General features: G+C 36.7%; 1 pseudogene; it reads left to right on the plus strand.

Annotated features, from left to right (window-relative positions):
* The first annotated feature begins 1,170 nt into the window (after positions 1-1,170).
* LOC110221560 (serine/threonine-protein phosphatase CPPED1 pseudogene) overlaps positions 1,171-16,887 on the plus strand; it is a 55,921-nt pseudogene continuing 40,204 nt past the window's right edge.

The following is a 16,887-nucleotide window of genomic DNA, read 5'->3' on the forward strand; positions in this document are numbered from 1 at the left end:
CTTAGTGGTATTAGAGTATTATATTGCATTAACATATCACAATTTGTTTATCCATCTTCTTATTTTTGGATATTGGCCTCCATGTTTGTTAATTTTTTAATTAAATAAAAAGCTGCTGGGAAAATACTTGAATTGGTATCTTTTTGCTAATTTTTAATAATATTTCTGGGTATGTACTCAATAATTACCTTGCTGGATCAAGGGCTACAATTATTATAGTAAATCTTACTGTGTAAGTCAAATTAATTTCTCATCAAAATAGCATTGGGATGGACTTCAAGTAAGGGGTAGCACAAGAACCGGGGTGTAGGGTATGTTCAAGGAAGACCAGTACCTCTGGTGTGAGGGCTGCTGAGCCCTTTTCAAGGCTGCTTTCCATCTTTGGTCTCCACCTGATCCACTTAACTCTTACCTGTGGCTCTAAGAAGCTGGAGCATGCACAGCAGCCATACCTCAGTAAACTGCTTTGGCAGATGGGCTAAACCAGATTGAGGGCAACAGAGGGTTCTCAAACCTGTTGGTGAATGGAGGGGGGGCATCTATCCCAAGAATGTGAAGACTTTTCCTGGTAGAATGGGTGGATGAGAACAATTTGCACCAATGACCATGAAGGAAGCTAAAACAGGCACTGTGGAGCACTTAGACCTTGCTTAGATATTGAAGACACCAAAATCATCCACTGCATCTAGAGCTATCACCAGGCATCTTGACTCTGTCCTGCCACTGGACTGTAATTACTCTGGAAGAGAGAGTGAGGCTGATGACTTCACGTAACTTTGCCTCACTTAAATCCAATTTATTCATGAATCAAAAGACATCAACCATTCCATTTTATCATTTTTACCTACCTCAAAGTCCTGTGGTGACAGGCAAGTGATAAAGCAGAAGGTGTGGATACACTGTTGTACACAGCAACCCTGTACACAGACAGCCCAGACCATAGGGTCTTCATCTCTTTGGAAGCAGCAGTGAGATTCAGCAGCCTCTTGGGTGTCCAAGAAGCCTTTTAAGGATTGCATTGCTCACTGCCTGGTGTGAGAAAGAGGCTAGACAAAGTGCCCAAAAATTGACTGCTTACTGAACCTTAGCCTGATCACCATGATAGGCAGAGATCTAACCCTCTGGTTGAAATATTTTTTTAAGAAAAAATGTACAAAAACTTCTGCAAGGATGACTCTACTCACCACAGGTACATTCAATGTGCACAGACTGACAGAGAACGCAAAATCCAGTAGACTTGAAAGACGAACAGCTCTTGTTGTGAACGAACTTAGCAGGTATCACAAATAGCAGCCCTGAGTGAAACAAGGCTGGCAAATGAAGGCCAGTTTACTGAAGTTGGAGCTGGATATGTGTTTTTCTGGAGTGGCTGCAGTGAAAGGAGAACACCATGAAGGTGGTGTAGGTTTTGCAATCAAAACTAATCTACTCAACAAGCTTGTATGCCTACCAAAAAGAGTGAACAACAAACTCATGATAATGCAATTGCCACTAGCAAGACTGCCATGTCATCATTGCCTATGCTCCCTCCATGACAAACCCTGATGAGGTCAAAGAAAAATTTTATGGAGACTTGGAGGCCCTTGTCATTAATGTGCCAAAACAGGACAAGCTTATAATTCTGGATGACTTTAATACTAGAGTTGGCTCAAACTACCAGACATGGCAAGGAGTCCTTGGGAGGAATGGAGTTAGAACCAGCAACAGCAATGGTCACTTAGTAGTAAAGACTTGTGCATCTTATGACCTCATCACCAACATTGTTTTCCATTTATTTCAATGTAATAATGCTTCATGGATGCACGCTTGCAGCAAATATTAGTATTTAACAGACTATGTGATTGTGAGGAAAGAGACAGGATGTGAGAGTAACAAAGACAATGTGTGGCACAGAGCACTGGGCTGATCATGGATATCCCCTCCAAGATAAATGTACAGATTCAACAAAAGCCATGGTCCCAAGGCAAAATGACCACCAGAAGAATTAATGTCAACAGATTAGAGCATTTCTCTGAGAAGAAACAGTTTTTTTTCCTGTTTATTAATTTATTTTGAATTAACAGCAATCACTTTCATAGGCTTTTGAGTTTTAAATTTTTCTCCCCCTCTGTCCCAAGAGGGCATGTAATCTGATATAGGCTATACATATACATTCCTATTAAATATATTTTCACATTAGTGATGTCGTAAGTAAGAATTAGAACCAGTAAGAGGAACCATCAGAAAGAGGAAACAAAACACAACAGAAAAACAAATAGCAAATATTATGCTTCAATCTGCATTCAAACTCCATAGTTCTTTCTTCTTTGTGGATAGCATTTTCCATCATGAGGCCTTTGGAGATGTCTTAGATCCTCGTATTGCTGAGAACAGTTAAGTTTACCAGTATTAGTCATCGCACAATGTGGCTGTTACTGTGTGCAATGTCCTCCTGGTTCTGCTCACTTCACTCAGCATCACACCATACAAGTCTTTCCAGGTTTTTCTGAAGTCAGCTTGTTCATCATTTCTTATAGCACAATAGTATTCCATTATATTCATACACCACAACTTGTTCAGCCATTGCCCAATTAATGGGCATCCTCTCAATTTCCAATTCTTTGCCACCACAAAAAGAGCTGCTATAAATATTTTTGTACATATGGGCTCTTTTCCCATTTGTATGATCTCTTTGGGACATAGCCCTAGAAATGCTATTGCTGGATCAAAGGCTATGCACATTTTTATAGCTCTTTGGCCATAGTTCCAAATTGTTCTCCAAAATGGTTGGATCATTTCACAACTCCACCAACAATGCATGAAGTGTTCCAATTTTCCTACATCTTCTCCAACATTTATTATTTTCCTGTTTTGTCATGTTGGCCAATCTGATAGGTGTTATGTGGTACCTCAGAGTTGTTTTGATTTGCATTTCTCTAATCAATAGTGATTTAAATCATTTTTTCATATGACTATAGTTAGCTTTAATGTCTTTATCTGAGAACTACCTGCTCATATCCTTTCACCATATATCAATTGGGGAATGACTTGTATTCTTATGAATTTAACTTAATTCTCCATATATTTTAGAAAGAAGGCCATTATCAGAGACACTGGTTGTAAAAATTTTTTCACAATTTTCTACTTTCCTTCGAATCTTGGTTCCATTGTCTTTGTATAAAGACTTTTCAATTTAATGTAATCAAAGTTACACATTTTGCTTTTTGTAATGTTCTCTGTCTCCCATTTGGTCATGAATTCTTCTGTTCTCCATAAATCTGATAGCTAAACTATTCCTTGCTCTCCCAATTTGCTTGTAGTATCAGCCTTTATATCTAAATCATGAACCCATTTTGACTTTATTTTGGTATATGGTGTTAGATTTTGATCCATGCCTAGTTTCTGCCATACTCTTTTCCAGTTTTCCCAGCAGTTTTTTTTGAAGAGTGGATTCTTATCCCAAAAGCTTGGGTCTTTGGGTTTATCAAATAATAGATTACTATAGTCATTAGCAGGAACAGTTTTGTTGCTAACTTGGAGAGAAAGTTTAGCCAACACACAGTTGGCAACAGTGGAGCAGAAAAGGAGTGGGCAGCATTGAGACTGTTGGTGTACAGTATTACATTTGCTCATCTGGGTGAGATCACTCATAAACATCAAGATTGGTTTGATGAAAATTTTGGGGACATTCAAAAGCTGCTAAATGACAAATGAGAACTCCTCAGTGTTTACCAGCAGGATAGTTCATCCATCTCTAAGAAGGCAGCATTAAATTACATCAAAAGCAAAGTACAAGAGAAGTTTAGGGAGATATAGTATTCTTTGCTCAGTAAGAAGGCAGATGAAATTCAATTTTATGCTGATAGTAGCAATCCAAAATGCTTTTATGATGACCTGAAAGCAATATGGGCCAAAGACCTATGGTGCATCTCAACTATTCAGTGCACATTATTAGTGATAAGGACAGGATGCTAGAGAAATGGGCAGAAAACTTCTATAGTTTTCCTTAACAGATCTTCATCAATCAATGCTGAAGCCATTGACCCTGTAATTCAAATTGAAGTCAATCCCTCCCTAGCTGAAGTTACAACTGAAGAAGAGGTTTTGAAGGCAATTAGGCTCCTTTCAAAGGATCTGGTGCTGATTTTATTCCAGCTGAGATTTACAAGGCGGGGTGTCCATTGCTAATACAAAAGCTGACTGAAATTTTCTGGGTTATATGACAGGAGGAGGTTACCTCTCAGGAGTTTAAGGATGCTTTCACTGTCCATCTTTATAAAGATAAAGGAAATAGACTGTCCTGTGCCAATCACAGGGGAGTCTTTCTCTCTTAGTCATTGCTGGCAAAATTCTTGCCAGAGTCCTCCTTAATAGACTGATCCTCCACCTGGAGGATGATAATCTACCTGATAGTGTGGCATCAGAAGAAGCTGAGGAGCAGGTGATATTGTGTTTGCTGCCTCACAACTCCAGTAAAGTAGCCAAGAGTATAAGTCTGTACACATTTGTAGATCTGACCAAGACCTTTGATACTGTCAATCATGAGGGTTTATGGTAAATTATTGTGTGTCAATTTCATGACAACATGTTTGCCCAGGTTCTGGATGATCAACAATGCTCTTGTGCTTTCCCAGTTATCAATGGAGTGAAACAAAGTTGTGTGCTTGCTCCCAAGCTTTTAAACATGTTTTCAGCCATATTGTCAAATGCCTTCACTGAGGACAAACACAGCATGAAGGTCAGCTACTGCCTCTGATGGTAAATTCTTCAACTTGAAAAAGCTACAAGACAAAATGAAAGTGGAGGGAGTGTTGGAGAACTTTTTTTGTTTGTTTGTTTGCAGATGATTGTACACTCAACGCAACCCTTGAAGCTGAGATTCAGCACAGCATGGATCAATTCTGCTGCTTGTGTTAATAGACTAACATTTAACACCAAAATACACAGATGTTTCTTCAGCCAGCACTGCATCATCCATACAAGGAACCATTGGTTGCAGCAAGTGGAGGAGTTTTGAATGCTATAGATAGGTGCACTTACCTTGGCAGTATACTTTCTAGGGATGTACACATTGATAATGAAGTTGATTCATGCATTTCCAGAGCTAGCTCAGTTTGGGAGCTCCAAAGGAAAGTGTAGGAGAGAAGAGATATTAAACTGTCTACCAAACTTAAGGTCTACAGAGCTTTTGTGCAGACTTCACTGTTGTATGCCTGTGAAACCTGGACAGTATAACAACTCCATACCAGGAAACTGAATCACTTCCATTTGATTTGTCTTAGGAGATTCTGAAGATCACCTGGCAGGACAAGCAACTAGACTCTGAGGTCTTTTCTTGAATTAAACTGCCAAGCATTCAAACTCTGCTGTAGAGAGTATAATTCTGATGGGCTGGCCATGTTGTTCAAATGCCAAACACATGCTTGCCCAAAAGACTATTGAATGGAGAACTCACAAAGGGCAAACACTCAAATAGTAATGAGAAGAAAAAATACAAGTACATTCTCAAGGTTTCTCTTAAGAACTCTGGAATTGGTTGTGTGACATGGGAGACATTGCCACAGGACTGCCCAGTGTGGTATACCCTCATCAGAAAAGGTGCTATGCTGTATGAGCAAAGGAGAACTGAAATAGCTCAAAAGACATGCAAGATATGCAAATTTAGAGAATCCACCCCAAATGTTCACATGGACAATTTCTGTCCAACCTGCGATAGAGCATTCTGAGCTTGTATTGGTCAGATCAATCACATTCAGACACAATGTAACTTGACTCTAACTTACTGATGTCATTTTTGTCCTCTTCAAAAATGAAGAACAACAACATTACTAGAGCTGAACCTTGGAAAAGCAAAGGATTCTCTGAGCCAGCAGTGAAGAGAAAGTTTATCCTACTGATGGATAGCCCAAGGAAAGGTTCAGAGATAGATGATCAAAAGTCTTAGCCTGAAAAAGGTAAGCTAGTCAATTTGGTAGGAAAAAAAAATGCATGAAGAAACATAATATACAATAACCCTAAAAATATGGATTGGTACCAGAATATAAAGGGCTTTAAGTGCTAAAGAGACTGTATATTTCATCCTTAAGTCAACCACTTCAGATTTCTGATCAGGGAAGTGTCACAAAAATATAAACCAGTGTGTTGGGGATTTTAATATAGCAACTGGAGGATGAAAAGTGTATTAAAAGAAAGTATTATGGGGGGGTAAGAAGGAGAGACAACAATTAAAAAGCCATGCAGTAGAACAGAAATTATGTGGGCCTGCACTAGGATTATAGCTATGTGAGTGCTGATATGTAGAAGCACATGAAAAAAAGTAATAGAGATGGAATTGACAGCAGTTGATAGCTGATTTAATATGAAGCTAGCATGAAACTGAAGGGTCCAAGATGACCTCATGTACTTGGTTAAAAGGAAAGATGGGTGTAACCTTAAAAGAAATAAGTTCTTTATTTTATTGAAAAGAATAGAGAGAATTCAGGGGGAGGAATGAAGACAATGAATATTATATAAAACATGTAGCATTTGAAATGTCTGTAGTTGATGCAGTTAGAAATGTTGACTAGTCAAGGAGTCACACAGGACGAGCATTCAAGACAGAGACTAAGAATTATCAGTTTCATGAAAACCCTGTTGGGTGAAGGCACACAGTAGGACAAGTTGCTAAAATTTGAAATACATCAGAAAGGTCAAGAAGGATAAGGACTGAAAAGAGATCACAGAATTTGACAACTAAGAGATCATTAGCAACCTCAGTTTTAATTGAGTAATGGGGTCAGAAGCCAGATTACAAAAGACTGAAGAGTGAGTGAGAGAAGAGGAGGTGAAATCAATGTCTAGACATGCTGCTTTTTCTAAGAGTTTGGCCATAAAAGAAAGAGCAGATATATAAGAGTATAGCTTGAAGAGATGGTAGAGTCAAATGAAGGTTTCTTTTATGGATGGAGAGTATTTTGGCATGCATTAAGAGAGTTACCAGAGGAGTTTATATAGGGATATGTAAAAAATTAAACCACACATGGTATAATTCGCAGTTGAAATCTGTGGAAGGCAAACTTTGTAGAAAAGAATGCCAAATCTTCATGAGAGATTGGAACAAAGAAACTGAAATATAATATTAAGTCATGTTAAGATCTACAATGGGAGAAAAGGAATGGATCTTTTTTTTTTCTAGCAAAAGGAAGATGTGAGTACCTCTTTTGAAAGAGTAAAGATGTGTTGGTATTGAAGGCCTGAGGAGAGAAGAAAATATTTTCAATAGTAGTTGTCAAAAAACAGCCAAAATTGCAGAGTAAAGACAGGTATTCACTTACATTTTCCTGAATTCCCTTTCAAACAACTTTAAAATAATGCCTCAAAATGAATTCTCCAGTGGCAGAACCAACAAAAGGAAGGGGTGAAGTGATTTTCCCTTCCAAGAAAACTTGGAAGGTTGACAGGAAAAGTCTGTTTTACTGGGATAAGATTGAAACTCCATCAGCACAGGCCATTCCTGTAAAGTCAACAGCAAGCCTTGATGGTGACTGCATCAGTGGCAGCAGCACTTTCTAGAGCTCTAGGCCTACAGGAGGCAAGGGGGTCATATAACTAGTCAAAAGGAAATTACAAGGGAGCATATGCTGACACTGACTGCATTGTCCATACACAGTAATGGGTTGCAGTGCAAGGGCAAGGAGGATCATTAACAGGAGTGGGACCATGGTCACAGTTCAAGGGAGGAAAAAAGGGCTTATGGTCACTCACCAAAAACGTGCTAAAAGAAAAGTTACCACAACTCTCCTTAGATTATATCACCTTACAGGCACTGAGAGCTGGCAGAAGCCCAGAGCTATCTCTGAAAATAGTGGCACAAAAAATCTGAAGCTTAGAATAGTGCCCTGTCCAACCATGGTACAGAGTTCAACTTTAATATTAAATTGAAAGTCAAGAAATGAGTTGGAAAATGAGCAAATAATAAAAAAAAAATGTAAGCACAAAAAGTTACTCAGAAGAAGACAGCAAAATCAAAGCACCTACTTGCAAAGACTCAAAGGAAAATGTGAATTGGTTTCAGCCTCTAAAAGATCTAAAAATAATTTCAAAAATCAAATAGGGGAAGTGGAAGAAAAATTGGGAAATGAAATTAGAGCAATGCAAGAAAATGGTGGGGAAAAAGTCAAGAACTTGGATATGAAGGAACAAAAAAATAAGAAAGAAAATATCTCTTTAGAAAGTAGACTAGGCCAATGGCAAATGAATCACAAAAACATACTGAAGAGAAGAACACCTTGCAAAGGAGAATTGGACAGATAGACAAAGCGGCTCAGCTCAATGAAACAAATAATTTCTTAAAAATTTGAACTGGTAAAGTGAAAGCTAATGACTCCATAAGATATCAAGAAACAATAAACAAAATTAAAAGAATGAAAAAAAAGAAGAAAATGTGAAATAACTCCTAGGAAAAACAAATGACTTGGAAAATATATCAAGGCATACAGGTAAAAAACTGGGAAAAAAAACAAAATAAAAATTCCCACTTAATAAATTAAAAAATTTGAAAATCAAATAAATCCACTGATCTAAGCAAAATGAAGGTTTACAAAAATATAAATTGCTCAGAATAACAGAACAGAGAATAGATTATTTAATTACTTCAATCTTAGAAAAAATAATTGAACAAGCCGTCAATAAGCTTCCTAAGGAAAAAAAAATCCCTAAGACCAGATGGATTCACAACTGAAATCTACCAAATATTTAAATAACAATTAATTCCAATACTATATTAACTATTTGGAAAAAAACAGGCAGAGGAGTTCTATGAATTCTTTTGACAACACTAATATAGTGATGATACCTATATGGGGAGAGCAAAAACAGAGAAAGAAAATTGTAAACCAATTTCCCTAAGAAATAGTGATGCAATAAATAAATAAACAAAAGACTAGCAGGGAGATTACAGCAATATATCATGAAGACCATATAATACAACCAGATGGGTTTCATACCAGGAATACAAGGCTGGTTCAGTCTTAGGAAAACAATCAGCATAATTGACCATATCAATAACAAAACCAATTGTAATCATATTAATATCTCAATAGCTATAGGAAAAGCTTTTCACAAAATACAACACTCATTCCTATTAATAACACAAAAATCACAGGAATAAATGGAGCTTTCCTTAAAATCATAAGTAGTATCTATCTAAAACCACCAGCAAGCATTTTCTATGATGGGAATAAGCTAGGAACCTACCCAGTAAGACCAAGAGTAAAGCAACGATGCCTATTATCACAACTGTTACCCAATATTGAACTAGAAATGCTTACTATAATATTAAGAGAAAAATATATATTTAAGGAATTAGAATTGGCAGTGAGGAAACAAAACTATCACTCTTTGTAGATTATTTGATCATATACTTGGAGAATTCGAAAGAATCAACTAAAAAACTAGCTAAAATAATTAATAATTTTATCAAGTTGCAGGATATAAAATAAACCTTTATAAATCCTCAGCATTTCTACATATTAACAAGAAGGTCCACCAGCAAGATATAGAATGTGAAATTCCGTTTAGAATAATTGTAGACAAAATAAAGTACTTGAAAGTCTACCTGCCAAGACAAACTCAGGAAGTATATGAACCTAATTACAAAATACTGTTCACACAAATAAAGGCAGATCTAAAAAATTAGAAAAATATTAATTGCTTATAAGCAGGCTGAATTAATATAATAAAAATGACAATTCTACCTAAATTGATTTATTTATTCAGTGTCATGCCAATCAAACTACCAAAAAATATTTATAGAGCTTGGAAAAATAATAACAAATTTGAAAAACAAAAGGTCAAGAATATCAAAGGAATCAATGGGGGAAAAAAGTGAAGGAAAGTGGCTTAGTCATACCCAAACTCAAACTCTACTTCAAAGTGGTAATCATCAAGATAATCTGGTAATGGCTAAGAAGTAGAGTGATGGATCAGTGGAATAGTTGAAGTATACAAAGCACCGTAGCAAATGACCATGGTAATCTGTATTTGATGAATCCATATATCTAAGTATTTGGGACAAGAACTCACTATTTGACAAAAAATATGGGGAAAAAAGCAAACAAACCAACTGTAAAGCAGTTTTGCCCAAACTGGCATAGAACAACATTTCACACTGTGTACAAAGATAAGGTCAAAATTGGTACATGATTTAGATGTAAAGGGTGATAAAATAAGCAAATTATAGTTTACCTTTCAAAACTATGGAAAAGGAAAGAATTTAAGAGCAAACAAGAGATAGAGGGCATGATTGAATTTAAAATGGATAATTTTGGTTACATTAAATTAAAAAAGCTTTTGCACAAAAAAACCCCATGTAGCCAAGGTTAATAGGAAAGCAGAAAACTGGTGAAACTGTTACAGCAAGTTTCTCTGATACAGACCTTTTTTTTTTTTTTTAAATAGACAGAAACCTGAGTCAACTTTTAAAGAATATGTCATTCCCCAGTTAAAAAATGATCAAGGAATATGAAAAGATAGTTCTCATATTAAGAAAACAAACTATTTATAGTCATATAAAAATGTTCTAAAGCAACTTTGAGATACTACCTCACACCTATAAGATTGGCTAATATGACAGAAAAGGAAAATGACAAATATTGGAGGAGCTGTGGGAAATTTGGGCCACTAATGTACTGTTGGTGAAGTTGTGAACTGCTTCAACCATCCCAGAGAAAATTTGGAACTATGACCAAAAGGCTATAAAACTGTGCATACCCTTTGACCTATAAATACCATTACTATGTCTCTATCTCAAAAAAAAAAGGGTAAGGACCTTTATGTACAATAATATCTATAGCAGCTCTTTTTGTTTGTGGTGGCAAAGAATTTTAGATTGAGGGGATGCCCACCAGTTGGGTAATGCCTGAACAAGTTGTGGTATATGATTGTGATGGAATATTATTTTGCTATAAGAAATGATGAGAAGGGTGCTTTGAGAAAAACCTGGAAAGACTTACATGAACTGATGCAAAGTGAAGTAATCAGAACCAGAAAAACATTGTAAACAGTAACAGAAGGATAATCAACTAGGACTAGCTTAGCTAGTCCCAGAAATACAATGATCCAAGACAATTTCAAAGGACTTATGATAGAAGTGCTACCTGTAGAGAAAGAAATAATAGAGTCTGAAGGCAGATAAAATACAAAAGCAGATACTTTTTTTTGGATTTCTTCATTTTCTGTTTTTTGTTTGTTCATACTGTGCTTTCTTTTATAACATGACTAATATGGAAATGTTTTTTATGACTGCACATATATTACATATATCAAATTGCCTGCTTTCCCAATGAGAGGAAGGAGATGAGGGAGAAGATCTGGGACTCAAAATTTTTTAAAAAATGAATGTTGAAATTTTTTACACATAATTAGAAAAAATAAAGTATTTGAAAAAAAAATAAAAAATGAAAATGTTACCTAAAATAGCCTTTTTGGAAACAGTGATTGAAAATAAGTTAGACACATGCATAAGAATTACCTTGCTGTAGTTGGGTCTCAGGCTACATTAGATAAGATAAATTTGTAATGGACTCTGCACAACATTCTGACCTTCTTTAGCATCACTCTGCAGCACATAAGTAAAATCAGATGGCAGGAGTTGAGGTTAATTCAAAGGTAGATTTTGTCAAGAGTTTACTCAATCAATAATCATTTATTTAGTGTCAACTATGTGCCAGACACTGTGCTGTGTTGAGGATGGAAAGGTAAAAATAAAATAGTTTCTAATATCAACATTCTGTTGAGAGAAGACATGAGTGGTAATAGAAGACAATATATAGCAGAACTGCTTCACCATGACTTTAAGACTGGCAAGAAAAGAATGTTAACCTAAGAAGAGGCTGTAAGTGAACATGAGTCCAATTAGGTTTGGCAGTTGTTAGGTATAGAGAGAAATGAAATGGAAAAGGGTCATTGTCAGAGGAATTTCAAAGTTCTTGATGGAAACAGAATACTTAGGCATGATGGTTAGGTTAAGCCATATATATCCCAGTTCTGGCTGTAGTGGTAATGAAGGTATAGGTTATAGAATTGAAGAAGTCGATTAACTCTGAAGTCACAGTAGCTACTGCTGCTGAAAACCTGGAAAAGAAAGTTTTTGTCATTAAAGTCCTTGGCACTGTCAAGTGGTTCAACATTACAAGCTGATATGCTTTTACTAATAGAAATAATATTAGAGCTCTATTACCATCTGCTTTAAATATGTATACCATGGGACCTTTTTACTTAATTTTCTCCATTTCCCTCTATTAAACTGTGAGCTGCTTGAGATGAAGGGCTGCACTGTTTTTCTATTTGTAGCTCCAATGCTTAACAGCTTTGTCCATACTCAGTACTTAATAAATGATTTTTCATTGATCTCTCTTTCCATTCATGCATCCATCTTCATATTCCCTTTATTCATTTGGGAGGTCAAAAAGGTGTTTGATAAAATTCCCAAACATAACAGTAGGAGTTGTGGGTGGAGAGGAAGAGTTGGAACCAGGTATTGAACTCCATATGACTGGAGTGAGCCACCTTAGGGCAAATAGACAATTGCTGCCAGAATCTTGATAGATTGATATAGCTGGATTGCAAAAATATCTTTTAAAAAAAGGAAAGGTGCCAAGTAATGGCAGCAGATGAAAGATCTAGAAGTACCAGTGAGGAAAAAGAATTTGTCTACTCTTGTAACTAGTGCAGTGAATCGGGTAAATGGAAAGATGTAGTCAATATTAGAGAAGATGATCATCTATAAAACGACTTCTGGGGTTTGGAATTTTTCTGTGAGGAAAGAAAAGTAGAATGAAATCATGAGGAAATGGTTCAGTACCTTGATTCTTGAGTAGCAATCATGAGGCAAGCACATGCCTGACAAAGAGGTGATTGACTCAGGATTCAGAATGAGAAAGATAGGTAGATGATAGATAATCTATTTACCAGAAAATAAAATAAAGAAACTGTTTCTGGGGGAAAAAAAGAAAGAACAAAAGAAAGCAAGAGAGAGAGTAAGGGAAAAAGGGGGGAAGAAGGAAGGAAGGAAGGAAGGAAGGAAGGAAGGAAGGAAGGAAGGACGGAAGGGGAAAAAATTCATAACTAATGAACTAATGCACAGTCAAAATAAATTCTGAAGTGGTTACTATACATACATACATATAATATATATATATATATTTATATAACACATATATACACATGCATGCATGCAGACAGACATATACATATGTATAGATAGATATAGACATAGAGACAGATAAAAGATAAGAATATATCTTGCTATCTTTCCTTGCTTCTTTCCTTTCTTCCTTCCTTTCTATTTTATTAAACAGGGGAGGAGGTAGAATAGAGAGAACATAGATTTTTAATGCAAAATATTAAATTTAAAAATTCACATTTGAATGTACATTATGAATTCCAACTTTTCAGAAAATGATGTATCTCCCCATAACCCTGATTATAAATGAACAAAAATAATAATGCTGTATCTTTCACTGATTCCCATAACACATGAAGTCCAGACAAATTCTTCCAGGTTCAGAACTGTTTCATGGAACACTAATACGACAAGCACAATTCCAAAGGATTTTCTAACTCACTCTTCCCTAGGACAAACAGGTTTAATCAAAAGGAAAATAAATTCAGAAAATGCTTCAAGGAGGTATAAGCTTCCCCCCTGAAAAAGTATTAAGAATTTAGGCTCATTATTTCAACCTTCCCCCCAAAACTTTTAAAATATAAGTTGTTGGGTTTTTTTTTATTCAGCAGAAAAACCTTATCCTATGTATCCCAGTCCATCATATCTCAGAGAAGCAATTTGGACTCATGTTACAAGTAAGGCAAGCAGTATAAAAAAAGCTGTAGCTAATAAAGATATTCTTTGGTGAACAATCTCTCCAGTGAATTCTCACAAAAGTAAATGTTTTAATAACATTTACCCCAGATAAGACTTTCAAAGTGGACTATAGCCTCTTGGCTCACTCTAAAAAATCACAGTAGATTATGATGTTGAGTCTCTTATTTCCTCAGGGCAATAGAGGAAATTCTGAGGAATTGTTTCTTTTAGTACTATCATTTATAAGCCAGACTCATTCTTATAAAACCAAAGTATTGAATAAATTATTAACTTGTTTTGATTATAATTTTATCTAGAATCAGTATGGTGTAGTAGGGAGATTTCTGGACTTAAAGTCACAGCCATAAATATCTTCTCATCTTGTGCAACCTTTGTCTATGGCCTCCTATAACTATGCCACAAGAAATTCTCTTAAGAAATGGTGACCCTTCCTCTAGATCTCTTGATATTCCTTGTATATCAGAGAAGAATTTGTGCTTCCCATTGATTACATGCTATACTTCTCCTGCAACCAGCACACATCCCATTCTGATTATATAATCTCTCTTATAACAACATTTACATTACCATTCTACTACAAATTCATATTAGTACTCTATTGGAGTCTATGCATTGTCATGAGCTGTCTCTTCTCTGCAGTTTTAATTCATTAGAAATAATAACACTCCATTACTCTCAATTGCATCACTAGAATAATATTGAGGGTGAAAGATAGGCCTTTATTAAAAAAAAAAACATGGGATCATTACAAGTACTTAATAAATACCCAAAAGTAACCTACCCTACTCTGTTCCTTTTATTCAGTTCTTGGCATAGTTCATTTTGTCTATTTTAAATGTCTGTCCAAGACATAAGTACTGAAGGACACAATCTACGAGACATCCATCCAACTGTATAAAGACCTATCACATTTTACTGAGATTTAAAAGATGCCTCCTCCCCCCAAAAAAAAGACTTTTTCCCTGTCAGTAGTAGTAATCCAGGCTTTTGGTTTCAGTTTGTGGGGTAAACTATCTAGGCAGACAGGATAAACCAGGTGGAAGGTAACAAACAGGTTTCAAACATGTTGGTGAGTTAGAGAGATGTCTCCTCCAAGCATGTGAAGATTTTCCATGGTAGAATGGACAGATGAGAATATTTTGTTCCAAGGCCATGAAGGCAGTTGAAGCAGGGACTATCGAGTGCTTAGAGCTTGGTCGACATCAAAGATGCCAAGATCATCCAATATACCCTGGGCCATCACCATCCCTCTTGATTTTTGTCTTGCCACTGGACTTTGCTGTCTTATGAAAAGAGTAAAGCTGACAACTTTGTGCAATTCTGTTTCACTTAAATTCAATTCATGCACAAGTCAAGACATGGCCCATGATGTCATTGGTCCTCTTCAAAAATGAAAGACAACTGCCTAACTGCTTTTCTTTAAAAGGCAATACTTTTCCCATCAAAGATGGTAGTATTATTAGACAATAGGATGGAAGGCAAATGGAATGCCCCTGAACAAAGCCAAAATTTTGCTCAAGAGAGATAAAGAGGAGTAGAAGGCAAGAGATAGAGAGAAAGAAAGAAAATTAGAGAGGAGACCAAGTGATTGTTTGTCACTCCTTAGTCCAACCCATAGGGAGATCAGCATTACTACCTGCTGCTCCATTCTTCAGGAAGAAAATAACCTAAAACAAAACAAAATAGGATCCTACCTCTCCCCTGCTACACAACAAAGGAAGAAGTCAGAGTGAAATGACTCATGCAGGACCAAGCACCTACCTAAATATCACACACACACACACACACACACACACACACACACACACACACACACACACACATACTCTGGGAGACATAAAAATTAGAGTAAGTCTCAGTTCAAAGTTGACCTGATTAAGGATTAGAATACAGGTCCCAAAATAAGTCAGACTTCTGGGAGTCAAGATGACTGAGTAAACAGTAAATTGCTGTATCTCTTACATATTCACCACCAAACAAATAAACAACCATAAAGTAGCACTCCAGAACCAATCCTTTAATAGTAGAGCCAGAGGAAAGACAAAACAGAGCCGTCTTTTAGCCCAAGACACTTGGGGAATCGGCAAGAAAGGTTCATGTCCCTCTGGTAAAAGAAGAACACATTCTAGGACAGGAAGAATTCCAGCAAACTAGCAATAATTCTCACCTCAGCAAACCCATGGGAGATCCTGAGCCCCAGTGTGGTGGAGCTGGAAAATGCCAACACCAGCACTCCCCATGTGCCTTAGCATAGCCTGGGAAAATGGCAGACTCCAGCTCTGAGAAACACCACGTGCTTTGGCACAACTCCAGGTGGGCAGGTGTTCTACTGAGATTGGACCTCCACATGTTTTGCTGAGGCAACGAGCAGGCAGGCATCCTCTAGGGGCCAGACCACCAGACGCTACAATGTAACCTCAAGGAAATGGAGAAAAAAATCCAATTAGTTTCAGCACATGCCTGATACCACTGCTAGGACCCCAGCTCAGCATCAGCTAAGCTGCCAGATCCCTACAGCTTCCAGCAGCACCAGCCACCCCCCTGGGTACCCCTTCAACACAGCATCAGACACTAAGGTCTGCTGTAGACTTCAGGACAACATCAGCACAGCACCACGTAAATAGCTATGGCTTGCAGTCACTGGCACAAGAAGCCTGAGACAGAGCCCCTTCCACTCTGGGAGCAGAGATCAAATTTAAAAGAAAGGAAAAAGGCCCTTAAAAAGATAAGCAGAAATTAACAAAAAGGAATCTGGCAACAGAAAATTATCACGGTGACAGGGAAGACCAAGAAACAAACTCAGAAGAAGACAACAATGTCAAAACACCTAGGAGTAAAACCCAAAAGAAATCATAGGAAGTGGTCTTAAGCAAAGAAAGAGAACTCAGGGAAGAGCTCAAAAAGGAGCTTAAAGATCATGTAAGAGTGGCAGAAGAAAAATTGAGGAAAGAAATGAGAGTGATGCAAGAGAATTATGAAAAAAGTCAACAGTGTAAAAAACTTCTTAAAAAGTAGAATTGATCATATAAAATAGGAAGTACAAAAAT

The sequence above is a fragment of the Phascolarctos cinereus genome, unplaced genomic scaffold (genome assembly GCF_003287225.1).
Source record: "Phascolarctos cinereus isolate Bilbo 61053 unplaced genomic scaffold, phaCin_HiC Scaffold_726;HRSCAF=1367, whole genome shotgun sequence".
Classification (NCBI taxonomy): Eukaryota; Metazoa; Chordata; class Mammalia; order Diprotodontia; family Phascolarctidae; genus Phascolarctos; species Phascolarctos cinereus.